The following is a 16,699-nucleotide window of genomic DNA, read 5'->3' on the forward strand; positions in this document are numbered from 1 at the left end:
TGTTTGCCACATCTCCAGTATTCACTTGATTATCAGTGTTCAGTGTGGCAGCGCGACGCGTTGTGAGCTTGGAGGTCTGTCATTTTCAATATTTTCACTAAAAGGCCATTTTAGAAATTTCAGCCCCTGCCTCTCATTCTCTGCACGTCCCTGCTACTCACTCGCCACCTGCACTGCACACTCAGACCTTTGGGTGCAGACCTTTTCTAAACGATTTTCTCACCCAAGAGATCAACTGACTGACATCGATTCCTAAGTCTTAACGAGAGCTAATTTGACTAGAAAAAAAAAATGGGTACGATTTGATATACCGAGTTGAATTAGCAGTTTCACCGTGTATGCATAGGGGAGGAACGGCGGGGAAACGACCAAACATTACGCTGCAACGTAGCTTTGAGTTCATTGCTGTATTTCCGCCGGGAGGATGCGTTGGGTTTTTGTCAACAGGCTGACAGGAGGAGGAGAGGGTCGGGGGGGTGGAGCGAGGAGGTGGGGGACAACACTGTAGTAGCTGTACAGTGCATGTCAGGGAGCTAACAACTGCTGTCTCCAGGGCCTGTCAGACGCAACAAAGCACAGCGCCCCGGGAATCCAGAACCCCCTGCGAGAAGCAACACGGGAGGATTCTGACACACACACAGAGAGAGAGAGAGAGAGAGAGAGAGAGAGAGAGAGAGAGAGAGAGAGAGAGAGAGAGAGAGAGAGAGAGAGGGGGAGGGGGGTTGTTTTTTTTACTTTCTAGCTTTTTGTGTCTTGGCTGTGTGTGTGTGTGTGTGTGTGTGTGTGTGTGTGTGTGTGTGTGTGTGTGTGTGTGTGTGTGTGTGTGTGTGTGTGCAGGGGCGTCACAAGGGTAGGAAAGTGGGACTGAGTTACCAGGGCCTAAGGTGTAGGGGCCCTATAGTAACTTTAGCTATTGAAAAATAGCAGATATACAAGCTCACAGCGCGGCACCGAGTGCCGCGCTGCGAGCTTGTAGATCTGCTATTTTTGAAAAGTCGTGAAAATGTGCGCAAATCTTTGAATATATGTATTTTTTAAGCGAACATTTGTAACTCAAATTTTGCTTCCGGGGGGGTCCCTGGAACTAAATATTTTGAGATGGGGGTCCGTGGCCAAATTCATATCATTTTGGGGGTCCTTCACATGAAAAAGTTTGAGCATCACTGACATGGAAACATGGGTTTCTTGCACAAATTCTCACGATTTTTCAAAAATAGCAGATCTACAAGCTCGCAGCGCAGCACTCGGTGCCGCGCTGTGAGCTTGTATATCTGCTATTTTTCAATAGTTAACATTCATGGGGGGCCCGCACTGAATCCTTGTACCCAGGGCCCAGAATTTGGTGTGACGCCCCTGTGTGTGTGTGTGTGTGTGTGTGTGTGTGTGTGTGTGTGTGTGTGTGTGTGTGTGTGTGTGTGTGACTGTGTGTGTGTGTGTGCGTGTGTGTCCCTTTTTCCCCTCCTCCTTTTCACTTTTTTTGTATTATTATTATTCCCTAAAAAGATCGACGCACAGCAGCGGTAGGAATTATTGCATATTGCATATGACAGTGATAACGACTACGCTCGTATATCGGGATTATATTGCCGTGTGAAGTGTTGGCACCCGTCCGTTAAATATGCATGAATGTTTGAAATGAATTTTGGAGGGGGGGGGGGGGGGGGGAGCCAACACTCCCTTTCCAACACTCCCTCGTCTCTACTCATTGTCAAACTACATAATCATATTCCTGTCTATTAAAATTCGGATGAATAATTTAACCCGGTTAGACCGGGTACGCATTGTTGCGTATCATTTTATGCTTTAGCTACAGTATAAAAAAATAGCAGATCTACAAGCTCACAGCGCGCTGTGAGCTTGTAGATCTGCTATTTTGGAAAAATCGTGAACATTTACCCGATTCTATAAGTGTCTTCTAAATCCTTCTAAGGTTTTTTGAAAAACACATGTTTCTACATCAGTGGTTCTCAAACTCTTTCATGTCAAGGACCCCTAGAATTATATGTAATTGGCCGCCGACCCCCGTCTCAAAATATTTAGTTCCAGGGACCCCCCAGAAGCAAAATTTGAGTTACAAACGTTCGCTTTAAAAATACATTTATTCAAAGATTTTCACACATTTTCGAGACTTTTTCAAAAATAGCAGATCTACGAGCTCGCAGCGCGGCACTCGGTGCCGCGCTGTGAGCTTGTATATCTGCTATTTTTCAATAGTTAAAGCATTCAATAAATTCTAGGCCTGAATAATTTAAGCGTGTGACAACGGCGAGGCACTGCAGAGGGGAAGAGGTTGTTGGCACGCATCAGGGTTGGCCCTTTGATGAGCGCTGCATGCTAAATTGACATTGCTGTGTGGGAATAAAAAAAAGAAATAAAAGTAAATATATATATATATATAAGAAATATATGAAACAATCCACAGTTGGGGGAGAGAAAAAGAGAAATTCCCTTTGTGAATTTTTACGCCCGCCCGCACTTCAAAAAATCTAACAGGAAACATATTGCCGGCAGGCGTTAAATATGCAGCAAGGTCGTCGCGCGGTCACGCCAGGTGGAAACAATCTGTTGGCACCGACGTGTCAATCAGCTGAACCGGAGTCAAACCGGCGCGCTTTAAAGTACTGTCCGCACGCGCAGCGCTGATGCGTGATGTGCCTGTGAACGTGACACATTAAGAGTGTTTTTTTTTGTTTTTCTTTCGTTATCGCAACAACACTGACACAAGTTTGCGTATCCAAAAAACACAGGAAAAACTGCTCAAAGTATTTCATCGGCAGAAATGTGACAGATACAAGTGTTAAAATGCAGCAAATAAATGCTATTAAGAACAATGACTGTCAAAGGGAGAGATGTCCCAGGGAATTTCCGTGAGATGCCTTAATTTGTGAAATATGTATGAGACAATTGGCGTTGTGTGATGATGATGTCTATTATACGTACATAAATAAATGCAAACAAGCACACCGCCTTTTCTGCGGCAATACACCGCCGTCACTCGTCTTCCTCTCAGGCGAGAAATACAATTGAATAAATGAAACCCTTGAGATCAATCTCTTATGGAAGTGCTTTCCTTCAACTTTGTACAGTACGGCGTCGCGCCACCGTTAACGGTCTCAAACCAGCTTCCTGCCTCGTTTGTAGGATTAATGGATAGATGCGCCCATTAATCCCACCTGATCCTGCTCAGGGTCTGGCAGGGGACAGGAGCCTATCCCAGCATGCTTCGGGTGGGAGGCCGAGGAGATGCCCCTTGACAGGTGTTAGAAGGGGTCGTCACAAGGATCATTTTTAGACCAGTGGTGCTCAAACTCTTTCATGTCAAGGCCGCAGACCCCCTCCATCGGAAAGGATTTTCAGTGCCAACAACTCCCATAGGGTGGCAGTGGCTATTGCCGTCTTAGAACACGGCGGGCTCCCGAAAGGGTTTCCAGTTCGATCCCGGGCTCCCCCAGAGTTAAAGGGGAAGACCACCCATTTTCAATATTGAACTATGTCATTAATATACCTTAGAGGAGTTGTGTGGAAATAGAAAAAAAGTTCCACCTCTTCTGTGTTGCCTAGAACTGGAGGACTGATTTTGGGGTTTGTATTGTAAAGTACAATGTGTGATGTCATCAAGTTGTACTTTACAATACAAACCCCAAAATCAATCCTCCTGTTTATTTCCACACAACTCCTCTAAGGTATATTAATGACACAGTTCAATATTGAAAATGGGTGGTCTTCTCCTTTAAGGTCTTTACACAATGCTGCGTTTTTCGGGCCCAATATCGGAGTGAATTTCGGAGCGCGCAAATAAAAAAATCAACCTCACGTTATGTCAGTCATGTTTGCACACTGCCGCCCGTTTCGTATATATTTTCGGACCAGGGTTGATTTTTTCCCGATTTTCGCTGCTGTCGCACTGAGCCCCTTGCTCTCTCTCCCTTTCCTTTCTCTCTCCCTGGCCTCCGGATTTCGGATTTCCAAAACGCAACGAAGCACCGCAGTGCAGTGTGCAACCAGCTTTAGTGTCGAAGAGTCCTTGAGCAAGACTCTGAACCCCTAGTTGCTCCCAGTGAGCAGGTTGGTGCCTTGCATGGTTTCCTCTGCCATCGGTGCATGAATGTGTGTGTGAATGGGTGAATGTAATGCATAATCTCTGTAAAAAGCCTTGGATAAAGGCGCTTTATAAAATGCACCATTTACTATTTTACCGTACCAGATTTGTGTTCTTAAGATGTTTCAAGTCAAGAAGATTCAAAATGTTGTTTGGAACCCCCTCAAAGATCACTGGGGCTCCCCACCCGTATCCCACTTTGAGATCCACTGGTTTATACTGTCCAGTCCACCCGAATATCAGCTATTTGCGCTGAGAAAAGAAATAAACTCCAAACTGGATAGGCTGATGTTTGAACTCTGAACCCTTCAGTGCTAATGACTCATTATGACTGAGATATTGTGCCACACAGTTCAAGTGGGAGATTAACTTTCCCCTCAGCTTTAACAATTACTACCCCTCCCCCCCGCTCACTGGTCAATGTTGCCTATAACAAACCTTCAGCAGATCTCCACACAAAGGAGAGGGAGAGAGCGAGAGAGAGAGCGATAGAGAAGGAGGGAGAGAGCGAGAGAGAGAGCGATAGAGAAGGAGGGAGAGAGCTCGAGAGAGAGCGATAGAGAAGGAGGGAGCGTGGGAGAGCTCGAGAGACAGAGAGAGGGACACACACAGAAACATCAGCAACACAGGTGACTTTAAACAAGCTGTGAATGCTGGACCCTGAAGCCAACTCTACAAAAGTCTCTAGACGGGTGCTACACTAGAATGTTACGTGTAGTGCTCAACATCAGTCAGAGTACACATGTCACCAACAAGAATCTGTATGCTGGAATATGAAGGGTGAGCGATAAAATAGCAGGAGAATGAGACTTGCAGGACACTGCCAAAGACACCAAGAGCTGCCAGCCAGTAAACTGGTGCTGTGGGAGCCAACACATGGGCACCAGTCACGAGGGCGTCCCATACTAACATGTGGATGTACTCAAGAAAGACGCAGGAGCGCAAAGCACCAATGAGCTGGCCGGATGTATGGAGAATCGGGATGACTGGAAGTGACGATGGAAGGCTCGTCTGAGGACGACCTAGAGAGAGAGTGAACAACCGGAGAGACGAGGCAATCTGAGAGACAAGTCAAGCTACGGCATCAAAAGAAACATGGAACCAGACATCCCAATTAAAACCTGGCTAAAAATATTAGACTCCGTGACAGAACCAATTTCCCTCAATGTTTGCGAGATCTGGGCACCACTTGCCAACCAAGAATCTGAAAAATGGGCTACACACCAAACTGAGACTATCTGAACACAGAATTCTGCATATTCATTCTGCAGACACAACGGAAAACACCAACTAAAGCACTGGTTCTCAACCTGTGGGTCGGGTCCCCAAATAATTTTGGGGGGTCCCCAGATTATGATTAACTTAATGTGCAACATTGTTTTCTCACTCAACAGTAAACAAACCAACACAAAGTTTAAGGGTTTATGCACATTTCTAAAGTGGCAATTTAGGGACTTTTTAATGCCTCTAAAATGACAAATTAAACAAATTGTCAAATATTAGAGACAGAAATTGGGAAAATAGCCGATCTACGTGCGCACAATTGCGAGTCATTGTGAGCATGTAGATCTGCTATTTTCACAATAGAACTGTGTTATACAAAATGTAATGCCTCAACTCTTAGTGCTCATCAGGGTGCGTGGGTCCCCAGTTCAAATATGATTATTTTGGGGGTCGCGGCCTGAAAAGGTTGAGAACCACTGAACTAAAGCATGCTGAACGGAAGGACGCTGCATTGTCAAAATGAAAAAGTGTGCGTTAAAATTGTACAACCACCTAAAAGAAAGTGACCCAGCCCTCACCTACAGAGACTCCTTAGAAAGATGCCCCCTCAGCCAGCTGGTCCTGGACTCAAAACACGAGCAGAGCCGCCCACAAGACAATACAAGAAACCCAGTGGAACAAACCAAATTATAAGATAGAAAAAAAGAAAGCTATCCAACACATAGGACAGAAGCAACCTAAGAGCAGAGCAAGCAAACATGCTACTTGACCCTCAGAGAATACACAGTGGCACAAATAGCCTACCTGAGCACTGTGACTGACCCAAAACAAAGAAAAGCCTTGAATATGTGCGTTATGACTCAGTGATCGCAGTCTTGCGAAAGAGAATGATGGAGAGAGCATGCCAATTACTGGTCACTCCGTAGAGTTTTGTATCCCATGACGAGGTGTCACACATTGGCTGTTCGGTTGACATGGGATTAGATCGAAGGGGGGACTCGGGAGAGAGAGAGAGAGAGAGAGAGAGAGAGAGAGAGAGAGAGAGAGAGAGAGAGAGAGAGAGAGAGAGAGAGAGACAAAGATTGCAGATTGATGGAGACATGGAGATTGATTGAGAGACAGAATAAGGGAGACGGACAGAGATAGAAGAACACTGCATCGTTTCTATTAGCGTTGCTGACTTTATCTATCTGTCCAACTTAGCTCGGTTTTATCCTCATTTGCACAACACCTTGTAACCTTGTACCTATAACTCTCACGCTAAAGAGAGAAAAGCACACAGACAAAATGATAGATTGACCCAGAGAGAGAGAAAGAGAGAGAGAGAGAGAGAGAGAGAGCTAGAATGTTAGAGTTGGAATGCTAGGAGATGTATCTGTGGGCGGAGGGCAGATCACTCCATTCGTTCTCATCTGTCGTTTCTTCTGGTCACATCAACATTACTGAAGCAATTCCCACACTTTCCAACATCAACCATGACCGAGACCTTGGACACAAACATACACACACGTGCGTGCACAATGGCCGTTTTTCCAATTCAAAATAAAGCACAATGGCAGCTAGCTATCGAAAATCGACTCATGCTCACCTCGACTCAAATGCTCAATGTTTTAATCGCTTGTTCAAAAACGTTAAAAGTGTTAATGTTTTTCAAATGTGAGAGGACCGGTGTGTGTGTCTCTGTGCCGGGGACGAGTCAACGTCTGTGTAGTGCATGCATGCATCGCAGATTCTCATGCATACGGCGCTAGTCAGGTCTGCGGACTACAGGTTGAGAAACACTGCTGGTCTGTTCGTGTGCATGCGTCATAGCAGTGCGCGCTGACAAGTTGTGTTGCTTATTAACTCATATGCTGCCATTTAACAATACCTTCGTACTCTTTAACTGCCATTCGTCTCCATAGACTTCCATGTAATTCATAGTGCACGGATCATGCACACCCATGCCTAGATAATGCACCACGTGTGTCCACATTGCTCACAGCTTTCAAACAAAAAAATCCGAATGGAAATCCGTTCAGGCATTCATGAGATAGCAGCCATTATGTTTTACACTGTTGTGAGCTTGGAGGTCTGCTACCTGAGTTGTATGGGGGTTGTATGGGGGTTAAACAAGCAATTTCGCGATCGCTATCATGCCTACTAACGTTTTTGGGGTCCAAAAAAATTTTTTTGAAAAAAAAAAAATAAAATAATTTTTTTTTTTTTATTTTATTTACGGGATTCACGGGCGTGGCAGGGTGGTACAACGGGATTTTTAAGGGATTCACGTTTTTGGCAGTTAATGAGTTAATGCGCCGTTGTGCTCTCCTCTCAGCTGCTGCTTAGCGGAAAAAAAGGGAAAAAAGTCTATCGACGCGTTGATTTTCGGCTTCCACGCGTCGATTCGTAAATAATGCGTCGATTAACATCCCTAGACGATATGGAAATTTCATATCACGATTATTGTGACAAAAGAAATCACGATTTACGATATTATCACGATAGTCAAAATTATTATCCTGGGGAGGAACATTTGCCAAAGAAATTGCAGATCTACAAGCTCACGACGCGTTGTGAGCTTGTAGATCGGCTATTTTTTGGCAAAGAGATTTGTTAGAGAGCAAAAAAAAAAGAAAACACTGTATCAAGTACGTATATTATAAGTACCTTTTACCAATTCAAGAGGGTTTAAGTGGTACTGGATATGCAGCTCGGCAAATGAAAGGTGAATTGATCCCAGTGCATGACGGAGACCGATATCGCGATAAATTAAATCTCCACGATGCGATTATCGCGAGAGTTTTTTTATCACGATAAACGATAATATCGCTTATCGTCCCCTATAGTGCTCACATGCACCCCCCCTCCCCTCCCCCCCTCCCCCAGCAGTGGTGGAATATCAGCTGATGGCAAGCACTTCTCAATGCGGCGCCACCCGAACAAGAGAATTCATAGCCAATAATGTTTTGAACTCAGTGGCCTCGTGCTCTATCGACCACCTACTTCCATTTAGTCACAATCACGCCAAGTGCTGCTCTGTGCGCGCGCACCGCGTGCACATCAAGGTAACGCGCGTGTGTGTGCGTGCGCGTGTGTGAGCCCGGGGTTATTTGTCAGAAGAGCCATCTGAGTCCGAGCTATACGTGTCTGTCTGTCTGTCCCTCCGCCTGTCTGCAGCTTGTGGTGCCCTCAGGTGGGAGAGTAGTTAGGAGAGGAGAGGATCTCTGCACAGATTAGTGTCATAACCCTGCAACTTGCACTGAGAGATATGGCTGTCTGTCTGTCTGTCTGTCTGCAGGAGGAGGTGGGGGGAGAGGGGACAGTATGTGTGTGCAATTGTGCATGCATGCATTTGAGCGTGCTGCGTGCATATGCATGCATACATGTGTGTGTCGAGGGTAAGGGCAGTGGTGGAAACGCACTCACATGTTTTGCTTAAGTAAAAGTATTATTACAAGTAAAAGTCTGAAATTCAAAAAAGAAAAAAAATCTAAAATGTACCAAAAGTAAAAGTAAGCAAATGTCCCCTTTCAAGTTTTCAAATGTGCAAACATCTTTTGAAAATAACAGATCTACAAGCTTAGAATGCGTCTTACCGAAAGGAACTAGAGTTGATGTTTGTTGGTATGTTTTGTAATAATAATCAAAATCTACAAAGACACTAGTAACAAAAGTTTCAAATAAATGTAGTGGATAATAAAAGAGAAAGTAAATTGGAAATTTCCAATACTTATTCAAGTAAAGTACATATACTGTACATCAAAAGTAAATGTACTTAGTTACTTTACACCACTGGGTAAGAGTGTGTTTGCATGCACACTCGTGTACTGTATGCAAACATTAATTGTCTGAACAGAGAATACACTCAGGGGCGTCACAAGGGGGGGAAAAGAGGGACTGAGTTACCAGGGCCCAACGTGGAGGGGCCTTAATTATTTTATACTTTAGCTATTGAAAAATTGCAGATATACAAGCTCACAGCGCGGCACCAAGTGCCACGCTGCAAGCTCTTAGATCTGCTATTTTTGAAAAGTCGTGAAAATGTGTGCAAATCTTTGAATATATATACATTTTTTTTTTATATATACTCTTTTTATTTGAGTTTTGGGCATACCAAGGAATAATTTCACAGTTATAAACAACAAAATATAAGAAAGGCAGCGATAGAATATATGTATTTTTAAGCGAACATTTGTAACTCATATTTTACTTCTGGGGGGTCCCTCCCTGGAACTAAATATTTTGAGATGGGGGTCCGTGGCCAAATACATATCATTTTGGAGGTCCTTCGCATGAAAAGGTTTGAGCACCACTGACCTAGAAACATAGTTTTTCAAAAAAAAAAAAACCTTAGAAGGATTTGAAATATTCAAAGACTTTTCACGATTTTTCAAAAATAGCAGATCTACAAGCTCGCTGTGAGCTTGTATATCTGCTATTTTTCAACAGTTAAAGCACAAAATAATGCGTAACAATGCGTTCCCAGTTCATGGGGGGCCCGCAGTGAATCCTTGTACCCCAGGGCTCAGAATTTGGTACGACACCCCTGAATACACTTCCTGACCCCCACCACCATTCAGCATCAAGTGAACGTCTGAAGCCTCTCTCCACTGCACAGTAGTCATTAATAAGTATAGAAGACCTGAGAGATCAAAGGGAATATAAAACCACTAATTCAACTTCAGCTCTGAGGGAGAAATCGTCACATTAAAACTGTTCTGAGCGTTTTCTTTCCTTTCTTTTTCTTCTCTTAATTTGAAGTAAACGCTGTTTTTTTTTGCCATCGCCTTTGGTTGTAGTTTCGACTCGGGCTGGCCCTAATTGGCCCCAGAGGTGAGGAGATGTGGAGAGTGGTGTGGGCTTGCCTTTGCGCAACAGACTCGGGGCCCAGCCAGGGGCCGTATCCATTTGAAATGTGGGTTAATGAACTAAAGCCTGGGGATGCACTGACATGTTGCTGTGACAAGAAAAGAGCTGATTCCCGAGTCAAGACGTTGGCTGGTATTCAACAACAAAAACAAATGTGTGTTATTTTAATTAGGGCCATGTATATAGGAGGGCTGTATGGACCGCTGAAACAACTTGACGTCGACACGGCAATGTACATAATATGTGCGATAGCAGCTAGAGTAAGGCAAATTGTTCAGTCACATTGTACAAAAACAATTATACAGAAAATGAAGGCTAGCGAGATTAGCATTTGTCGTGACTAATCTGGAGGAAAAAACGTATAGGCCATCCAATACATAACAATTTTTTTTAATATCTTCTTGGTAGCTGGTCTTGCACACACATTCTGCATTCATGGAGGTGTCATGTCAAGCCAACCAGAGTACTGAAAAACAATGTACCCACTAAAATCACACAAATCATTGCTAGAGTTTCAAATTGAGCTATTTCTGTATTAAAACATAGATATATGCAGATCTACATCTGCATATATCTGGTGAAATGATGCAACCCTACTGCTTTTTTATATTGCAATATACAGTATTTTAACAGACTATCACAATGTCATGTTTTTTTCCTATTTCATTCAGCCTTTATGTACTAGAGAGTATACTTATATGGTTTAATGCAGCAGACAATCTAATTTCTGGTTTTGTCTGGTAGGAAAATGTTTCTCTGACCATGAGGTTGTGACTCAATGTGCCACAACTTTCCCCTTGCTAAGCTATTCTCATTCTGTGACCCTGCCAGAATGTCTCATGAGTCATGACCCCACGTTTGCGCCCCAACCCGTCCGTTGACATTGCATGCCATTTCCAGACCCAACCTAAAAAACCTAATGCTAAGCAAAGTCAATTTTATAAAAGGTTAGTTTCTGACCTTCAACCTTGGCACTTGGCAGGCTGCAGGCAAGCTACCTTTGCTTTTGTCTTTGGACGACTCAGTGATAGAGATCATCACCCCTAGCACCGTGATGTGATGCATTGTGAGCTTGACATAAGCATTTTAATAATAAGGCCCTTATAAGTCCTTATAAGATTTGTATTATGTGTTAACACTACTTATTGTTAGATTATAAGACTATTTACTATACTATTTACTATAGATTATAAATGTTCATCATGTTATTTTGTCCCGTTACCTGCCATAATATATATCTTGAACCAGGGGTTTTCAACAGGGGGTCTGGGACCCTTAGGGGGTCCTCAGAGTTACTACAGGGGGTCCTTCAAATCTTTGTGTGATAGAAACATTTTTTCTCCTTTTTTATATTAACCACTTGAACGTCCATATTCTGAGAACTTTAGCCAAAAATAGCAGATCTACAAGCTCACAACGCCTCGCGCTGTGAGGCATTGTGAGCTTGTAGATCGGCTATTTTCAGCAAAGAGGTTTGGTGTAGAGGGGAAAAAAGAGCACACTAAGTACAGAGAGAAAGGTCAAGTTTATTAAGCATTGATGGTTCAAGTGGTTAAATATCTGCATGGGTGCATCTCTCCACTCCGACATGTCTCCTTTCCGACATGTCTCCATTCCGACACTAACCCTATCTCTAACCCTAACCCTAAACCTAACCCCTATGGGAGTGTCGCCACTCCGACAATATGAAGTAAATTTCGGAGTGGCGACATGTCGGAATGGAGAGAGCCTCCCTACATATCTGATAACACAAATTGACATGAATCCATAATACAATGATGATTGTGCTATCAAACGATAAAACTATATGGAATCATTGGGTCCCTGCTTCATCTCCCTCTCAGTTAGGGGGTCCTTGGCCTGAAAATGTTGAAGACCCATCTTGAACTGTAAACCTTTACTGTCCTTCTTACTACAGTCTACAGTACCTCTGATAAACTTGGAAGTGTAACCAAATAAGGCGTATATAATATATAACATCACATAAGGATAAAGGCGCATGGCGTGGGGGCGGGGCTAGCCTATAGAGTTCAGAGCAAACCACAGCAGAAAGGCTCTGAAGCCCAGGTTTAGAATCCTATCTGACATTGATAGACTTTCTAAGCCTGGGTGAACTGTTGTCTGGACAGTCAAGCCCTTTGACAAATCCCATGGATCACCTGTGAAGCCAAGCTAGATAAGCCCGTGGCAATACACAATCGGTCACTCTCTACAGCTGCAGCCATAGGTATAAATGTGTAGCATTGTATATACAGTAGATAGATAGCTCCACCAAAAGGACAGCTACAATGTTGCTTGTATACAAGTTAGTGCAACAATATGCAAAGGCTCACAAAGTCAACACACACGCACGCACGCACGCATGCACACGCACACACACACACAAAGAAGAGGGAGCGGATCACAAGGGGAGAGTGACATCTGCTGGACAGGTAGGAGCAGCACAACTGTGACAGAACCCATTTCTGGAAAATGTGATTGTTTAGTGGTATTTTGGAGGGGAACCAGGCCCAAAAACCAAGCAAAATGTGTACATTTTAACATTCTAATTTGCATAACAAAATGGCTGTCAATGTTTTACTATTTCTTCAATAACTCTATAACAAAGCAAGCAAAACAGACAAATAAAGTGTATATAATTATTTTCTGAGGGTCAGACAATGTGTGTAGGGTATATGTAATGCCCCTAAATTAGCAATTTAGGGGCCATGGTTACAGAAAACAAGGGTCCACACACTGTAGACTTTCTTTTCTTTGTAAAATCTGTATTTTTGGCATCTTTGGACACCTAAAATACACATTTAGATGATGCCATGTACACATCCTGGGCAAAGTATACGTTTGGCCCCGGATGACCAGGCATAAATATATTGAAGTCAACAGAGTGACATTCCATATATAAAATATCATGGGGTTTATGCAGTGTAACACCTCCAGAATGAGTTACAGCCACTGGTACTGACCTCTGGTTCAACTTCTGGTCCTTTTGAACACAGGGATATGAGAACCAAAACGGTGAGTGGTTCATGGGTCTGGTTATACTGTAGGAGGTCGGAAGTCCACAAGAAAATATAACGCTCCAAAGATTTAAAAAGGATATTTTTTTATTCAAAACACTTCTGGGGTAATTCTCACTTTTACTCTGACTTTTGTGTGCACCTGCAGACAGTTGCTTGATTCCAAATTTAGATATTTGATATCCCATCCCATCCCAACTACTAATTGAAGCCGAGACCCATGGGGCCCGAGTCGCATGAGCACATGGTAGGTTTTACAGACTTTCACACATGGATCTTGGCCTAGGTTTTCAGTAGAACCGCCGATCCAACCAATATGCCCATTAAAGGGGACAAGGACAGAGATACAGAGATCTCCATACTGTATATGGGCACATATGCATGGACTTGGTCCTACTGATGCCGTCAGTGGTCACCATATATGGACATGGACTGACTGATACTGACACGCATGTCTGGGGTCTCACAGCACATAACACAGTTGGTTCTACAGACAGGGATATCCATATATGGGCATACTGTATAAGGGGATTGTATGTATGATGTCAGACGTCATAGACGTCATAGGACTTTCACATAACGAGTAAACAATGGATAGCTCAGATCTTTGCCTACGTTCTTCGCTACTTTCCATGCCGTTACTGTACTTGCATGATGTACATACATACAGTTAGTTGTACAAAACAACATTTTTCAGTAGAGCCGCCGATCCAACCAATATGCCCATAAAAGGGGACAAGGAGATACAGAGATCTCCATATATGGGCACATTTGCGTTTTACATCACAATGACGTTCTCCATAGGGACAGGGGACAAGGACTGACAGATACTGACACACATGGACGCATGTCTGGGGTCTCACAGCACACGGTTGGCTCTACATACAGGCATCTCCATATATGGGCATAAAAGGGATTGTATGTATGATGTCAGACGTCATAGATGTCATAGGACTTTCACATAACAAGTAACCCCGTGAGCATGTCTGGGGTCTCACAGCACACGGTTGGTTCTACAGACTCCAACTTTTGCACACGGATAGCTCAGATTCTTAGCTGTTTCCCCTGCCGTTACTGTATACTTGCACAATGTACAGTTGTATGAAAAACATTTTTTTTGTAGAACCGCTGATCCAACCAATATGCCCATATGTCCAATCCATATACATGGATCTCCATATAATGGTTATCAGGGATCTCCATATATGGGTATAGTGGTTATGAGAACCAAGACATGCATTGAGTTCTGTACTAATACACACAAAGTGAAACGTAGGAGCGGTTTGCACATCTTAAAAATAAATAAACTGGGTCTAATTTACGGCGTGGCATCTATGTGGATCTCTTCCATCATGGTGGTGATGTCATATAGATGATGTCATTCTTGCTCAAATATGGAGGGGCGACAACCTGTGCACAACGGTGTTGTCAGGCATGCACGGCAACCGTTTGTGTTGTGAGTGAGGTCAGACCAGAGCTCTGCTCAGCATTGTATAACATTTTAAAATACTTTGAATTCCACTTCATTCCACAGAGACAAGAAGGTGCAGTGTTCTTACTCTGTACTGTGAGGGAGCGATAGAGAACATAGGGAGTCAGAAAGAGGATAAATAAATTGTCCCTTACCCAACAGAACCTAAAACTCTGTCCCTATCGCAGTCAGTCCATGTATAGATGCAGATTTGATGATGAACCGCCCCTCCAGGACGGAATGCGGTCTCAATCTTCCCCCTGCTGTTCTGATTGTACATACTTCAGATCTCAATCGAGCCATGATGACCTCTACTGCAAAATGCCCATAAATGGACAGATCCCCTCAGAATCCTTCCAGCAAATCACCAGAATTGTAACCAGCCAGGAACAAGGAGACACAGACGACTACAGTCCAAGGTTTACCAAGACTTTAACTCAACCAGGAGAAGACAACAAGACAAATCAGCTGACTTATAGGAAGAATCACATCTGTAAACAGTGTGACAAGAGTTTCAGTCAGTTAGGTGACCTGAAAAGACACCTGTCAATCCACACTGGAGAAAAACCTTTTCACTGTAAAGAGTGTGACAAGAGTTTCAGTCAGGTAAATAACCTGAATAGACACCTGCCAATCCACACTGGAGAAAAACCTTTTCACTGTAAAGAGTGTGACAAGAGTTTCAGTCAGCTAAGTCACCTGAACAGTCACCAGCGTATCCACACTGGAGAGAAACCTTTTCACTGTAAAGAGTGTGACAAGAGTTTCAGTCAGGTAAATAACCTGAATAGACACCTGCCAATCCACACTGGAGAAAAACCTTTTCACTGTAAAGAGTGTGACAAGAGTTTCAGTCAGTTAAGTCACCTGAACAGTCACCAGCGTATCCACACTGGAGAAAAACCTTTTCACTGTAAAGAGTGTGACAAGAGTTTCAGTCAGTTAGGTGACCTGAAGACACACCAGCATATCCACACAGGAGAAAGACCTTTCTGTTGTAAACAGTGTGACAAGAGTTTTAGTCTGTTAGGCGACCTAAAAAGACACCTGCGTATCCACACAGGAGAAAAACCTTTCGTCTGTCAACAGTGTTCCAAGACTTTTAGTCGGTTAGATGTACTGAAGAAACACCAGAGTATACACACTGGAGAAAAACATTTTCACTGTAAACAGTGAAAACCACTATCTGCACAGGGGGAAAAAAAACAATGTGGTCACACCGAAATATGGCTGTAGGCATTTTATCTGAAATCTCTCCTGACTATAGGGCATCCGTGAGCGTGACGCATCCGTGACCCCCCCAAAATAATCATTCATCTTGAACTGGGGACCCCAACCCTGATAAGCATTTGGAATTGCATGAGTTGAGGCATGACATTTAGTTTGACTCGGTTACACACAGATAAATATTATGAAAATAGCCGATCTACAAGCTCCGATTATTTTTTCCTCTTTCATATATTATTTGACAATTTGGCCAATGTTCGACCTGTTTTTATAGTAGTTTGTTGATAAATTTTGATGCAATAATGGTCATTTTCTTTTCTTGCTTATGATTAGGTATTAAAAAGGTCTTAAAAGTACCGTAATTCAATTGTCACTTCACAGTCATCTGGGGACCCTCCCTGGGGGTCCCCACACAATCTCTCTCTCTTTCTCAATGAATTGAGTACAAAGGGCCCCACTGTAAGTGTAAACAAGCCATAGTGCTTGGGTTTAAATCCTAGTAGACTTTGTATCCAGTGTTGCCGTAGTCTTGGGTCGCGCACCCCCGACGACCCATATCTTTTCTGAGCCGGGGTCTCGCACCCCTCCAAGTTCACACCTTGACAACTGTTTTAACAACAAAACAAGCCTATATGCAATATGCATATCAAAAGACCTGTATAGTAGGTGTTGAGCGACATTCGCGACCCCCCAAACATTGAATCACCATTGCACCACTGTTTGTATCTCAACTGTACCGTCCTGTGCTTTTCCTATGCGAACTGCTACAAAAGTATATTCAATCAATCAACACAAATGTAAAAAGAAATT

The sequence above is a fragment of the Nannobrachium achirus genome (genome assembly GCF_963921795.1).
Source record: "Nannobrachium achirus genome assembly, chromosome: 5".
Lineage (NCBI taxonomy): Eukaryota > Metazoa > Chordata > Actinopteri > Myctophiformes > Myctophidae > Nannobrachium > Nannobrachium achirus.